Source organism: Urocitellus parryii, chromosome 1 (genome assembly GCF_045843805.1).
Source record: "Urocitellus parryii isolate mUroPar1 chromosome 1, mUroPar1.hap1, whole genome shotgun sequence".
In the NCBI taxonomy this organism is placed as follows: Eukaryota; Metazoa; Chordata; class Mammalia; order Rodentia; family Sciuridae; genus Urocitellus; species Urocitellus parryii.
Genome location: NC_135531.1, coordinates 44,654,188 through 44,669,157, shown reverse-complemented (window position 1 = coordinate 44,669,157; position 14,970 = coordinate 44,654,188). Strand labels below are relative to the sequence as shown.

At 42.6% G+C, this 14,970-nt stretch overlaps 1 protein-coding gene and 1 pseudogene across 2 annotated transcripts in view; one reads left to right on the top strand and one right to left on the bottom strand.

The window, feature by feature from the left end:
• Positions 1–622, bottom strand: part of Gpbp1 (GC-rich promoter binding protein 1) — a 66,536-nt gene extending 65,914 nt beyond the window's left edge. Inside the window, exon 1 of one of the 2 annotated variants that reach the window (XM_077795741.1) lies at positions 290–622. The gene's annotated coding sequence lies outside the window, so the exon portion shown is untranslated. The remainder of the gene's footprint in view (positions 1–289) is intronic. The other variant, XM_077795748.1, reaches the window with a different exon arrangement.
• LOC113180802 (large ribosomal subunit protein uL30-like 1 pseudogene) overlaps positions 420–14,970 on the top strand; it is a 116,651-nt pseudogene continuing 102,100 nt past the window's right edge.

The following is a 14,970-nucleotide window of genomic DNA, read 5'->3' as shown; positions in this document are numbered from 1 at the left end:
CGCTCCAGCCTCCGCCAAACATTCCCCCCACCACGCAGCCGCCAAGGCAAAGCACCCACCCCCTCCCACAACCGCCACCTCCGCGCCACCGGGGCTGAGTCAACACCCAGGCGAGGCCTCCCCGCGCCTCCCTCTCCTCGCCCCTCTGGCTCCCCGCCGCCCCCCCGGCCGCGGGCAGCCTCACACCTCGCGCCGCCAACGCTGCTCCCGACCCCTCAAACCCCAACGCCGACACGGGCAACCCCCTCCTCCCCCAGACTCCGGCGTGGAGCACAGAGGACGATATTACCTTCTGCCCCACCAGAGGTGTCCCTGGCCTGGGGGTGCCGCTGCGCTCGATCCCGGGAGGAGGTTTTCGGTACTTTGAATAATCCCCTTTTGCCGCTTTTCCCTCCCCCACAACCAGTCTCAGTCCCAAAATGGCGCCGACCCGATCCGCAATGTTCTGGGCCAAGTCTCGCGAGATCGTGGAAGGTGGTGAGGCGGGGAAAGAACTAGAGGGACTGAGGAGAAGAGGAGGGAAGGCGGGGCGAGGAGAAGGAGGAGGGAGAAAGGGTGTGCAAGAAGCGGTGCGAACGAACCTACTGGGCGGGGCAGCAGGAGGAGCGCCTGCACCAGAGAACCTTCTGGCCGAAGCAACCGCTCACGCCCCGGTCAAAGAAGCTCCGCCCTCTACGTCGGGCGGCTGGGGGCGGGGCGGGGCTACGACTAGGGGCGGGGCTTCGAGGAGGCCCGGGAGGCAGGGACGCAGTGGGGGGGCGGGGGCTCCTCTCGGTGACGTCAGGAGCAGCTGGAGTCGGGGATTACCCCCTGCTGCTGACGTGAAGACGGTGAACAATCGGGAACGTTCGGTGGAAGGGGGAATTCCCCGCCCCTCCCCTCACCCGCGGCCGCCCGACCCCGAATTGGTGGGGCCGCTGGAGGGCGAGAGGGGAACGCTGGCGCCCGGCAGCCGCCGCGCTGGCTTGGGCAACACACTCTGTGGCATCTTCCCTAGAGCGGAACTCGCCGGAGCCGCGACGCGCCTCTCTCCCGGCCGCCGCGCTCGCGCCTGGGTGAAACGGAGAGCGCACGTCGCCTCTACTGGCACTGCGCAAGCGGAGCGCAGCAGTGATGGGGCGCTCTGGAGCAATCAGTCCACCTTCGTATGCAAATAGGGAGTGTGTCGAACATCAATAATAAGTGTAGGAGGCGGGTGGCTCATGAAGGAAACAGGCTAGGAACGAACCCAGGTTCCCGGAGGGTAAAAAGCACTACCAAACATGATCGTGGTGATTGTCATCCTTCATTCTAAACTTACAGAATAAATTATTTAGACAGAATCTCAGGGCCTCACACAGCCCATGTTGTTAAAAATGTGTGTTATGATAGTCACAATTTCTCTATTTGGAAAACTCACTTTGAAACCTGTACAGTTGGCATTCGGGGAGAAAGAAAAAGTACCGCACGTGCTTAAAGGAAAGGTGGAGACAGGGTGTTTTAAATAGGAAAAATCGGGGGGCGGGGCGGGGGGGACTGGCTCTTTGCCCTCCCCCGAGCCAATAGAGTTTCATACACAGAAACATTTACATGCATTATGGGGTTTGTAGTTTAATGGAGTGCTTATAAAAAAGCTCCCAGAAAGACGTATGGAATGTAAACTCACCAAAATTTGCGCCTCAACTTTTTAGTCTTCTACCAGGGAGATTGCCGTTTTTTACAATATCTGCCCCTCTGGGCGCAATTTACTAGGTACTAGGCATTTCGATCATTTACCGACCTCTTAGGTGGGTCTTACTTTCCTCATTTTGCAGATGAGGAAATGGGTCAGAATGTTAAATTGACATTTATCGTTGCACAGAATGAAAGTTGGGCACCACAACTTGGTTATGCCAGATATAAGGTTATACCACGTTCTTTTCACCACACCACATTGTGACCGTGGAAATAATTTCTGAAATGGGAGAAACCGGCTTATGCCATTTCTAAACAAGATGCCCAACCAAGAAGCAAGGAAAAAATTGCTAACTTGAACTCAACAAGCTGTGCTTTTCATATGCCCAAAAACAAAGGTTGAAAAACAATGAAATGGACAAATAATTGTAGCATGTCTAATAAATAGATCAATATTTAATTACATATACTTGGCCACTATCCTTGTATCTAGTTTTGATTCGCATACATCAAGAGGTCTTACAAATGGTTAGGAAGGTAACCACACTATCCTTCCTTTCTTTTTTTTTTTTTTTTTTTTTTTGCGGTGGAGGGTGTTGCGGGCACTTGTATTGGGGATTGAACCCAGAGGCTCTCTACAGCTCTGCTACATCTGCAGCCCTATTTATTTTTAATTTTGAGACAAGGTCTTGATTAGTAGCACTGGTTAGTCTTAGAACGTGGGATCCTCCTGCCTCAATCTCCAGAGCTTCTGGGATTACAAGCCTGTGCCACTGAGGGAGATATGGAACAATTAGGCAGCCACGGCAAGATGGCAAATGAGGAGGTCAGTGTCAGTGTTAGGGAAAATTTGGTCCTTGTCCCCAATACCAATCCAGTAACAAGGACATGGTTTTGAGAAAAAGGAACAAAGTTTTATTGCTTTTCTAGCAAAGGAGAAATATAGGGGACTCCTGTCCCAAAGGCTATGATTCTGCCCATCAGAAGGAACAAGGACTTTTAAAAAGAGGTTCATAGACTACATTCCTCCGGTTGTCTGTTGGAGTTGTAAAATAGTCATTTCTGAGAGCTTCTGGTGCCATCCCCAAAGTCTGGATTACTTCATTCCTATGGTGGGTGTGTACTCAAGGACAGATAACTTTGTCTAGACAGATAACTCTGTCTAGGATGGTGAAGAAAGGTAATCCAAATCCTCAGATTTGGGAGAGAGGAACAATTAGGAAGGAGCAGAGAGAGGAAGAGAAAGAACAGGTCCTTTTTAAAATAAGTTGCAGTGGCAGAGCAGCAAGGGTGTTATTCAAAACTTAAAGTGGACTGCTATTACAGCACGGCCAGAAAAAAAGGAAGCATGGAGATGGTTTTCTAAGGAAGTCATCTTCCTGGTTGACAAAAATGCTGGTGGACACCAGCAGGGGACCTAATCAGACAGACATCTCTGTACTTGTGCTCCTAAGTGGGTGGGATCCAATAGAAAAACTAAAACAGACCCATGGACAGAGGGAGCACCAATCAATAATAGTGAGTAGAGGAGATAAGAAAAAGAGGAAATTCCAGAGATCATAAAAAGAAGCCAAAACTCCCCACCTGATTCCCAGCTCTGTGGGGGCAGGGAGTGCCCCTTCTCTTTGGAGAGGTTGGACCTGCTGCTTGCTTGTTCTCTTTATGTCCTGTTCTTTAATTCTTTGCTGTACAGAGACAACAACCCCAGCACCCTAGATGATAACACCACAAGTCAAAGGGGCAGCCTGACGCCGTGGCGCTCACCTGCCTCAGCAACTCAGAAAGCTGAGGCAGGAGGACTTGCAATTTGAACCCAGTGTCAGAAATTATTCTGAGACCCTGTCTCAAAGAAAAAAAGATTAGGGTTATGGGTCAGTGGTAGACAGCCCTGAGTTCAAACCCCAGTACAAAAAAGGAGTAAATTAAAAAACTGTTACCTGATTTTTTTTTCATGATTTTTCACTATTGGATGGAGACGAGATGGTAATGAGATATAAGTCAAATGAAGACACACGATGTAGAAGACCATGGGTAGCAGTTAAAACTCTCTCTCTACATGTGATTACATCAAGAGAATGAGCACCTGCCTACTCCATAAGTGCCATAAAAGCTGTATACTTTTGTCCTTTATTTGAGTCAACCTGGGCTTTTTTGTGCCCCATGTGCTACCTGCCCTATGTCCAACCATAAGAATAGAGTCTTGAGGCTGGTGATGTGGCTCAGTGATAGAGCCGCTGGGTTCTTGCCTGACTGGGTTAAATTCCCTATACCAATAAAAAGAATAGAGTCTTGGGCTGGGGATGTGGCTCAAGCGGTAGCACACTTGCCTGGCATGCGTGCAGCCCAGGTTTGATTCTCAGCACCACATACAAACAAAGATGTTGTGTCTGCCTAAAACTAAAAAATAATATTAAAAAAAAAATTCTCTCTCTCTCTCAAAAAAAAAAAAGAAGAATAGAGTCTTATTCCCATCTTAATTGTGCTTTTATCTTCTTCTTCTGATACTACAAGAACCCAGGAACTTGGTGAAAATGCCACCCAGTAACAAATGTTTCATCATTTTATTCATTAATGAAATCTAAACAAAGGATTTAGAATAATAATAAATGAGAATAATTGTGTTAATTATGTTAATCTTTATGTTAATTATGTTAATCCACTTTATGCCTTGAATATATCCCTTGCTTCTCTAAAATTAAACTGACCTCCTCCCTGATCTTCTGTCTGATCTTCTTCTCCCTTGTCTTCTCCTTCCTAATCTCTCCCCACTAAGTCTCATAAAATAGGATTCCTCTGAATCATCTAGTTTACAACACTCTGTTCCCTCTGATGGGCAGAATCACAGCCTCTAGGACAAGAGTCCCTGTGTTTCTCCTTTGCTAGCAAAGCAATAAAACTTATTTTTTCTTTTTCTCAAAACTGTATCCTCATTATTGGATTGGTATTGGGGACAAGAAACAAGCTTTCAGTAACATAAATGAGCATAACATTATGTAGATTTCAAGATGAGAACTAACATTTCTTTAGCCAAGGTGTCTGCAAGAAATTTTACATACATTAGTTGAACTAACTGAAAGCTTTATAGATTTTAAATGCCACATAGAGGTTAATTAATTTGGTCCAAATTATGTTAGCCAGAGTATAATACAATGATGTGTAAACAATACATGTTTACTTCACATGTATTTGTAGTAGTAAAAACCATAAAACTTATGTTCACCAACTGAGGACTAGTTTTAAAAATTAAGGTATATCCATATATTATAGAAATTATCCATTTGTTTAAAAAAAATAAAAAAGAAAAGAAAAAAAGTAGAGCCCTTCCCAGTGGTGAATGCCTATAATCCCAGCAACTCAGGAGGCTGAGGCAGGAAGATTCCAAATTCAAGCTCAGCCTCAGCAATTTAGCAAGGATTAAGCAATTTAGCAAGACTCTGTCTCAAAATAAAAACTAAAAAGAGCTGGACACGTCAGTGGTAAAGCATCTCTAGGTTCAATTCCCAGTACCAAAAAATTCATTCATTCATTGATTAAAAATTTAAAAATAAGGGAGGGACTGGGAGTGTACCTCAGAGATAAGAGTACTAGTCAGGCAAGCATGGGTGAGGCCCTGGATTCAATTCCCAGCATTTAGGGGCAAAGAGGAGACCATCAGATTTTATAGTTCGGATTAAAATGTTCCCCAAAGGCTCAGGTGTCAAAGACTTGGTTCCTATTGTAATAGTATTCAGAAGTGGGGCCTTGAGAAGTGACTTGATCATGAAGGCTGTAACCTTATCAATGACTTAATCCATTATAACTAAACTGGCTACTGGGAAGTGGTGGAAATTTAGGAGGTGGGGATTAGTTGGATGTGGGTCTTTGAGGACATATTCTTGCTTACTCCAGTGCTCTCCCCTTCAGTATCTCCTTCCTTTAATTGTCAAAATTAGAGTAATCACAGTTCATTAAAACTTTATTGAGCCTAGGAGCCATGTTCACACTGGCTTTTATTAAAATCAATAAGGATTACCCAGACATGATGACTCACTCTAATCCCAGTTCCTAGGGAAGCTGAGGCAGGAAAATGGAAGTCTTGAGTCCAGCCTGGGCAAATTTGGCGAGACATTGTCTGAAAAAAATAAAGGGCTCGGTTGTAGTAATGGTTAAACACCCTGGCTTCAATTCCTAGTACCAAAAAACAAAGATGTAAGTGAAAATATAATCACGTTGCTCTCATATCAAAAACTATTATTGTGGGCTGGGGTTGTAGCTCAGTGGAAGAGCGCTTTCCTAGCATGTATGACACTGGGTTCGATTCTCAGCACCACATACAAATAAATAAAAATAAAGGTCCATCCACAACTAAAAGATATTATACACACACACACACACACACACACACACACACACACACACACACTGGGGAATATAGCTCAGTTGGTACTGTGCTTGACTTGCATGCACAAGGTCCTGGGTTCAATCTATCCCCAGCGCACGCACGATGACCCTCTGCTCCCCTCCTAATCTCTCCCCCTTCCTAATGGCAGGGGAAACAGGTACCTTTTTCCCCCTATAGTGGGCATGTATTCATCTGTCCCTGAATACATGCCCACTATAGGAATGAAGTAATTTAGACTTTGGGGATGGTACCAGAAGATCTCAAAATGACTATCCCCCAAATTAACAAATGAATTAATTACAACTCCAGAGAATACCTGGAATGTAGCCTTTGAATCATCTCTTTAACAGCCCCTTGTTCCTGTGGTGGGCAGAATCACAGCCTCTGGAACAGGAGTTCCCTGTGTTTCTCCTTTGCTAGCAAAGCAATAAACCTTTTTCCTGTTTCTCAAAAACTATATCCTCATTATTGGTTGGCATTTAGCAATACACGGGGATTGAACCCACAGTTGCTTAACCTCTGAGCCATATCCCCAGCCCTTTTTTATTTTTTTAATTTGAGACAGAGTCTCACACTAAGTTGCTTAGGGCCGTGTTAAATTGCTGAGACTGGCCTTGAACTTGAAATTTTCTTGTCTCAGCCTCCAGAGTCTCTAGGATTACAGATTTGTGCCACTGCACCAGACTCATAATTGTATGTTCTTCTGGAGAACACTGTGACATTTCAATACATGTATATGCTGTGTGATGTTTAAATCACATTAAGCATATCTCTCCTCATTTATGATTTCTTTATGGTGAAAACATTCAGAATCTGTCTAGGTTTTTGAAGTACACGGAACATAAGTATTATCTATGGTCACACTATTGTGCAATAGAATACCAGAATTACTTATTCCTATCTAACTGGAACTTAGTGCCAGTTAATCAACCTTTTCCTCTTTTTCTCCCTCCACCACTACCTCTCAACTTGTGATATCCACTTTTATATTCTCAACCCCTATGAGATCAATTTATTTAGATCTCACATGAGAAAGATCATGTGGTACTTGTCTTTCTGTGCCTGGTTTATTGTGCTTAGCATAATGATCAGTTTCATCCATGCCCTCACTGTAACAGGGGTTCACTTGATGTTTTGACTATATCCCTTATGGCTTTGAAACTATGTATTTTTCTTTTTCCCAACCTTCTTCTCCCTGACCTCTACCCTGATCTTTTTTTTTTTTTTTTTTTAAAGACAAGCAAATGTGGGAATGGTAGTTGAGATAGAATGCCTTTTTTTTTTTAAGAGAGAGTTACAGAGAGAGAAAGAGAGAGAGAGAATTTTTAATATTTATTTTTTTTTAGTTTTCAGCGGACACAACATCTTTGTTTGTATGTGGTGCTGAGGATCGAACCCGGGCTGCACGCATGCCAGGCGAGCGCGCTACCGCTTGAGCCACATCCCCAGCCCTACCCTGATCTTCTTTTCCCTAACTTTCCTGATCTTTTCCTGACCTTCTCCTTCCAGATCTCCCTAATCTCATTTTCTCAGAATCACCTCTTTAAAAAGTAAAATGCAGCTGGGCATGGTGGTTCATGCCTGTAATTCCAGAAACTCAAGAGGCAGAAGCAGGAGGATGGCAAGTTCAAGGTCAGCCTCAGCAATTTAGTAAGGCCCTAAGCAACTTAAAATAAGAATGAGCTGGGGGCCAGGCACCTGGCACAGTGGTACTTGCTTGTAATCCCAGCAGCTCAGGAGGCTAAGGCAGAAGAATCTCAAGTTCAAAGCCAGCCTTAGCAATTTAGGTAGGCCCTCAGTAATTCAGCAAGACCCTATCTCTAATATATAAAAAAAAACGGCTAGGAATGTGGCTCAGTGGTTAGCCATCCCTGGGTTCAAACTCTGGTACCAAAAACAAACCAAAAAAAAAATTTTTTTTTAAATGTAGCCAGGTGAGGTGACGCATGCCTGTAATCCCAGCAGTTCAGGAGGCTGAGGCGGGAGCATGGAGAGTTCAAAGTCAGCCTCAGCAAAAAGCAAGGCACTAAGCAACCCAGTGAGACAGTGCCTCTAAATAAAATCCAAAATAGGGTTGAGGATATGGCTCAATGGTTGAGTGATCCTGAGTTCAATCCATAGCTCAAAAAAAAAAAAAAAAAAAGTAAAAAGTAGCAAAATGGCATGATTTGTTGAGCACTTAGGATGAACCAGATCCTACTTATGTATGACCTGTGCTACCATTTTTATGAGTAGTGTTACTATTTTTCCTTTAAATTATTCAGATTAATATGGGCTCTACATAGTTATGGAAAGAGAATAGACTTTGAAGCTGGACAGACCTGAGCCTGAATCCTACCTCAGTTTGAGATCAGGAGGAAGAGATAAGGCTAGGCAGATAGGGAAATGGGCCCTAGGGGAACCTCCCCGGCATCAGAGCACAAACAACTGCAGGTTTTTGCTGATGAAGTTGCAAAAAGGTTGTTTTTAAATCAGGATTTATGTGACCTGGAGTCCATAGGAACCTCAGAACATATGTGACCTGGAGGCCACAATTCCTCTGAAGAAGGAAAAACACCTGATCAGTATTTTGATTGGACTAAAGATTTTATGAATGCCTCCTGGATACTGAGGGCCTTTCCTAGTATTGGGCCAGGGGTTGGCTTCCTTAAACCTACAGATCCATATAAACCCATAGACAAGAGCCATTCTTTGACAACCTTCGTGGGTCCCCTCCCAGTCACAGGAGATTTACTTCACTTTGCTTTAATAAATTATATTTTTCTTTATAGACTGCTGTTCATGAATCTTATGCTTTAAATTCACAAGACAAAGAATCCAACACTGCTCCACACTGTGCTACAAGTTCATGCAGGTTTCAGATTTATATTTCTTTCTTTTCTTTCTTTCTTTTTTTTTTTTTTTAAGGTACTGATGATTGAAACCAGGAATGCCCTACCACTGAGCTACTTCCTCAGCCCTTTTAAAATTTTATTTTGAGACAGGGTCTCACTAAGTTGCCCAGGCTATCCTAAAACTTGCAATCCACCTGTTTCAGTCTTCCAGGTTTCTGGGATTACAGGTGTGCACCACCACCATGCCCAGCTTCAGATTTTCCTTTTTTTTTTTTTTTTAGATACCAGGGATTAAACTCAGAGGCACTCAACCACTGAGCCACATCCCCAGCCCAATTTTGTATTTTATTAGAAACAGGGTGTCACTGAATTGCTTAGCACCTCGCCATTGCTGAGCCTAGCTTTGAACGTGTGATCCTCCTGCCTCAGCCTCCCATCCACTGGGATTATCAGATTTATCTTTAATTGGGTACTGTTTCAGTACTACCCATTGAGGATATGGAAATGATTAAGCCACAATTCCCACCTACCAAGTTATTGAAACCAGGAATGCCCTACCACTGAGCTACTTCCCCAGCCCTTTTAAAATTTAAAATTCCCCAGCCTGAGGAGTAACATCTGTTTTGTTTACTGCTATATCCTCTAGCATCTCCCAAAAGAAGCTAATGAATGAATATTGTATTTATTGAGTCAATGAATTTTAAGGCTTTGAACAAAGTGCTATGGTAGAGGCATGTACAGGGTGTTATAAGGGGACATTCTATGAAGAAGCCTAAAAGGTTAAGCCTGGAAAGTTGAACATAATTCCAGGAGGGAGAGTCTTTCTGGTTAGAAGCTATTGCACAAACAAAGACACAGGGATAAGCCAGAGTGAGGTATTTCTAAAAATGCAAAGAGAAGTGCCTGCCACCACCCAGGTTTCTGGCAACCATGAGAAAGTGTTGGACAACAACACAGATACCACCTCACAGGGGTTTCGATGGTATGCTAAAGAGATCAGATACTTAGCCTTAAGGATTATGAGACTTGTTTTGAGCAAGAGATACATAATTGGATTCATACTTTTTTAGAAAGAGTCTTCTTTTGATTCTCTGGAAAAGAGATAAAGAAAATTAGACTCCAGGAAGGGAAAGAGGGTAAGAGGCTATTGCAGTAGTCCAGGTGAAAGTTGATGAGGGCTGGGATTGTCCTGGATGCCTTCATGTTTCTCTGCATACTACGATTTACCCTGATGAAAGTTATCACACAAATGGTTTTTTCTAGAACATATGTGCTCTCCCACCTTCTGCCACCAACTTTTACTGTAACAGAGGTCCACTTTATGCTTTGAATATAATCCTTGATGCTCTGCCACTGTACTTTATTTTTATTTCTCTTCCTCTCTCCATGCTCCTCCCTAATCTCAAGGGAAATAGGATTACCTTTATTCCACATCATAAACACAGTTATCTGTCCCTGAGTACAAACCCACCATAGCAACAAAGTAATCCAAACTGTGAGGATGGTACCAGAAGATCTCAGAAATGACTATCTATCTCCCAAATTAATAAGTGAATTACAACTCCAGAGACAGAACATGAGAAATGTAGACTTTGAGTCACCTCTGTAAAAAAAAAAAAAAAAAACAACCCTGTACCTGTGGATGGGCAAAATCACAGCCTTTGGGACAGGAGTCCCCTATGATTCTCCTTTTCTAGCAAACCAATAAACCTTTTTCCTGTTTCTCAAAACTGTGTCCTCATTATTGGATTGGCATCCGGGACAAAGATCCTGGCTTTCAGCAACATTACAAGCTTTCAAGTTTTGCCCCAAATGTCACTTCCACAGGTGGTGGTCCTGACCCCTTGGTTCCCCTGTACTCCCCTATAGCATTGATCATAATTAAAAAATTAAGGTTATTTGCATGTTATCTGCCACAACACCTGAGTGAACAAAGAATGGACAGAGAGAGGTGAAGCAATATGAACAGATTTAAGAGTAAGATAAAGAATTCCAAGGATGATATGCTAAATGTTTGTGAAGATAAGGCAGAGAAAATAGTGATAATGCCTGGTTTCTAATTTGCATACTTGGGTGGATATTGGTGTTATTCCCTGAGTGAGGAAAGCTAGGCTGAGAAACAGGTTAGGTGGAAGATGGAAACCAAGAGTTCAATTTGGGACACGTGTGAGTATGAATCTCATACCATAAATTCAAAGGGGCAAGAAATAAAACTTAAGCTAAATTTCTATAATAAATCCTATAAACTGGCATAAATCTCAATCCATATAGTGGTCCTCCTTGCTTGCCAACAGTTGCATCTCATTTGGAGAGAGAAGTGCTAAGGATTCAGGGAAGGGCAGGGTTTTAAATCACTTATCAATTTTGGAATCTGCTTAGAGATCCTCATCCTGATTTGATGCTGGTTATTGGCCCATAAGAGTTACAACTGTTAAGTCATTCCTTAGAAATGTCCCATGAAACCAAGATTCCAAAAAGTACCATGGAAAGATTTAGAAGGCAGTTCAGTATTAGGATATTTATGAAGCAAGAAAGGACAAAGAAGAACAAGATATGGTGGTGCACGCCTATAATCCTAGTGACTCAGGAAACTGAAGCAAGGAGGATCACAAATTTGAGGCCTGTCTTAACAATTTAGTGAGACCTGTCTCAAAATAAAAAAATTAAAAAAGTTGGGGACATAGCTGAGTGGTGAGTGCCTCTGAACTCATTCCCTAGAACCACAAAAAGGAAAAGAGAGAGAGACAGACAGACAGACATAATTACTAATAACTTCCAACATGGATCGGTTCCAAAGAAAGATAAGAAAGTGCAGGCAAGGTGGTGCATGCCCATAATCCCAGTGGCTGGGGAGGCTGAGGCAGGAGGGTTGCAAATGCAAAGCCTGCCTCATCAATTTAGTGAAGCCCTAAGGAACTTAGACCTGGTCTCTAAAGAAAATATAAAAAGGGGGATGGGGTTGTTGCTCAGTGGTAGTACTTGCCTCTCACATGTGAGGCCCTGGGTTCAATCCTCAGTACCACATAAAAAATATAAATGACTAAAATAAAACTATAAAAAATAAGTTAACTGGGCACAGTGGTGCATATACCTGTAATCCCACTGGCTCAGGAGGCTGAGACAGGAGGATCACAAGTTCAAAGCCAGCCTCAGCAATTTAGAGAGGCACTAAGCAACTCAGTGAGACCCTGTATCTAAATAAAATACAAAATAGTGCTAGGGATGTGGCTCAGTAGTTGAGTGCCCCTGAATTTAGTTCCCAATACCAAAAAAAAAAAAAAAAAAGTTACTCATTTAAAAAATATGTGTATATATGTGTGTATACACATATATGTATGTGTATATATGTGGGGATATGGTTCAAGGGTTAAGTTCCCCTGGGTTCAACTTCAACTTCCAATTAATATATCTTAAAAGTCTTTGTGGTATTTAAAGGCCTAGGGTTATAGCTCAATGGTAGGGTGCTCATCTAGGATTCACAAGGCACTGGTTTGGGCTGGGGATGTGGCTCAAGCGGTAGCACGCTCGCCTGGCATGCGTGAGGCCCGGGTTCGATCCTCAGCACCACATACAAACAAAGATGTTGTGTCTGCCGAAAAACCAAAAAATAAATATTAAAATTCTCTCTCTCTCTCTCTTAAAAAAAAAAAAAAAAAACAAGGCACTGGTTTGATCCCCAGCATTGTCAAACAAAACAAAGCAAAATTTATTCAAAGTAGTTTTGACTTTTTTCTATACAAGGAAGGAGCTTTGCCAGGCACAGTGGCACAGACCTGTAACCCCAATAATTTGGGAGTCTGAGGCTGGAGGATTACAAGTTTAAGGCCAACCTCAGCAATTTAGTTAAGTCCTAAGCAACTTAGTGAGACTCTGTCTCAAAATAAAAAATAAAAAGGGCTAAGGGTGGGCTGGGGATATAGTTCAGTTGATAGAGTGCTTGCCTTGCATGCACAGAGCCCTGTGTTGAGCCCCTGCACCAGAAAAGAAAAAAAAAGGGGGGGGGGGCTGAAGGTATGGCTCAGTGGTAAAGTGCTTCTGGATTCAATTCCCAATAGTACAGAAAAGTTTTCTTTTTAAAAAGATATAGAGAAAATGAGACTTTAATTAATTTAAATGGAAAAGTGATGTGGTCATGTTTACACTTAATTCAAATATTCTGGAAATAATTTGGAAAATTAATTAAAAACAATTGAGCCTGTAATCTGAGAGATTGCTTAGAAGGTTATCACAAGAGTCTAGTCAGTGATACTTAATAAATATGTACATCCAGGTGAGTAGTCTCAACTTGGGTAGTCTTGTCCCACAGAGTACATTTAGTAATGACTAGAACCATTTTTGGTTGTCCTATTGGATGGAGACTGGTGAAAAGAGACTAGTGGTGCTGCTAAGTAACCTACAGTAAAGAATTCTTTGGACCAAAATATCAATAATGTAAGGTTGGAAAACTCCTTCTCTAGGTGGGCTTATTATAAAATTGGAATTTTTTTTTCCGGGGGGGGGGGTATCAGGGATTGAACTCAGGGACACTCAACCACTGAGCCATTGTCGCCCATGGGCAAAAGTTGTAACTTATGCAGTCCAGGGGGAGAAATAAAGAATGGCCACGCACTTCTGCCCTTTTCAATGCTTTATTCACTCCGATCACTCAATACAATTTCTCTCTATAGGCCCTTAATCAAGAAAATGACAATCCTTAATGCTAGGCACTGCAATAGACATAATCACTTCACAGCAAATAATTCTAGATTAATTCTAAGCACTGCAAACACACTTAATCATGACAGGCTCATGACAGAAGTTTCCTCTACACGCTAAGCTCAAGTGTCAGATCAAAAGTCTCAAGACTTAGGCTTTAAGTCCAGCAGATGATCATTCACTCAGGCTGAGGTGATCAGCTCAGGAACCAAAGGAGGCTTCTCCTGGGGTGGAGCTGACAGCTGGCTGAGGAAGCGGTCATAGGGAGAGTCCTTTTCTCACCAGAGTCAAGGGGCTGCTGAAAGTTTAAGATTGTGAGAACAACACAGAGAATCAGGCAGATGAAAAGAGTTGGGATGTCAGTCTAGATCCTCATCAGGCTCTCAGGCTTGAGCTGGCTGAATGTCTGTTCATTTGCTCCATCATTTATACTAAATTTTGGGGCTTCCAACCATCCCTTCAATCCCTACCAGCTGCTACCAGATTTCTCAGGGATGTCATTTGTCCGGAGGTTAAAGCATCTGGTCTGCTGGTCCCCACCCTGATTTTCTTGCTTCTCGATTTTAGCTCTTATCAGGGTGAAAGCAACATGCCAGAGATTTCACTCTGAGTTTGTCAGGGGGGGGAGAAGCAATTTATTTGTGCCCATGGGCCATACCGGAGGGCTTTATAGTTGTGCCTGGTGAGACTGCAGGTTTCAAACTGGAGTTTTAAAATGGAGTTGCTTAGGCTAAGGCCTAAGGCCATTCTTACAGCCACATCCTCAGCCCTATTTTGTATTTTATTTACAGACAGGGTCTCACTGAGTTGTTTAGTGCCTCACTTTTTGCTGAGGCTGGCTCTGAACTCAAAATCCTTCTGCCCCAACCTCTGAGCTGCTGGGATTACAGGTGTGCCACTATGCCTGGCTAGAGTATATTTTGACATATTTATATAAACATGGAATACATCTTATTCTAATTATGATCCCAGTCTTGTGGTTGTACATGATGTGGCGATTCACCGTGGTGTATTTATATATGTACATAGGAAAGTTTTGTCAGATTTATTCCACTGTCTTTCCTATTCCTGTGCCCCCTCCCTTCCTTCCATTCCCCTTTGTCTAATCCACTGAATTTCTATTCTACCCCTCCCTACCTTGTTTTGTGTTAGCATCCACATATCAGAACATTCCACATTGTTTGGGGGTATTGGCTTATTTTGCTACCACCTAATTATATAACAAATAATCCATAGATTGTTAAATCCCCCACTTTATTTAAAGTGTTTTATAATCATCTCACCCTCCCATATTATACTTTACTGTTTTTTTTTTTCAGCTATGAGACATTTGGTGAACAATAAAAGTTCTTGACTTCTTTTTGTTTTGTCTTATACTACCATATTTTCAGGCATTTTGTTGCCAAA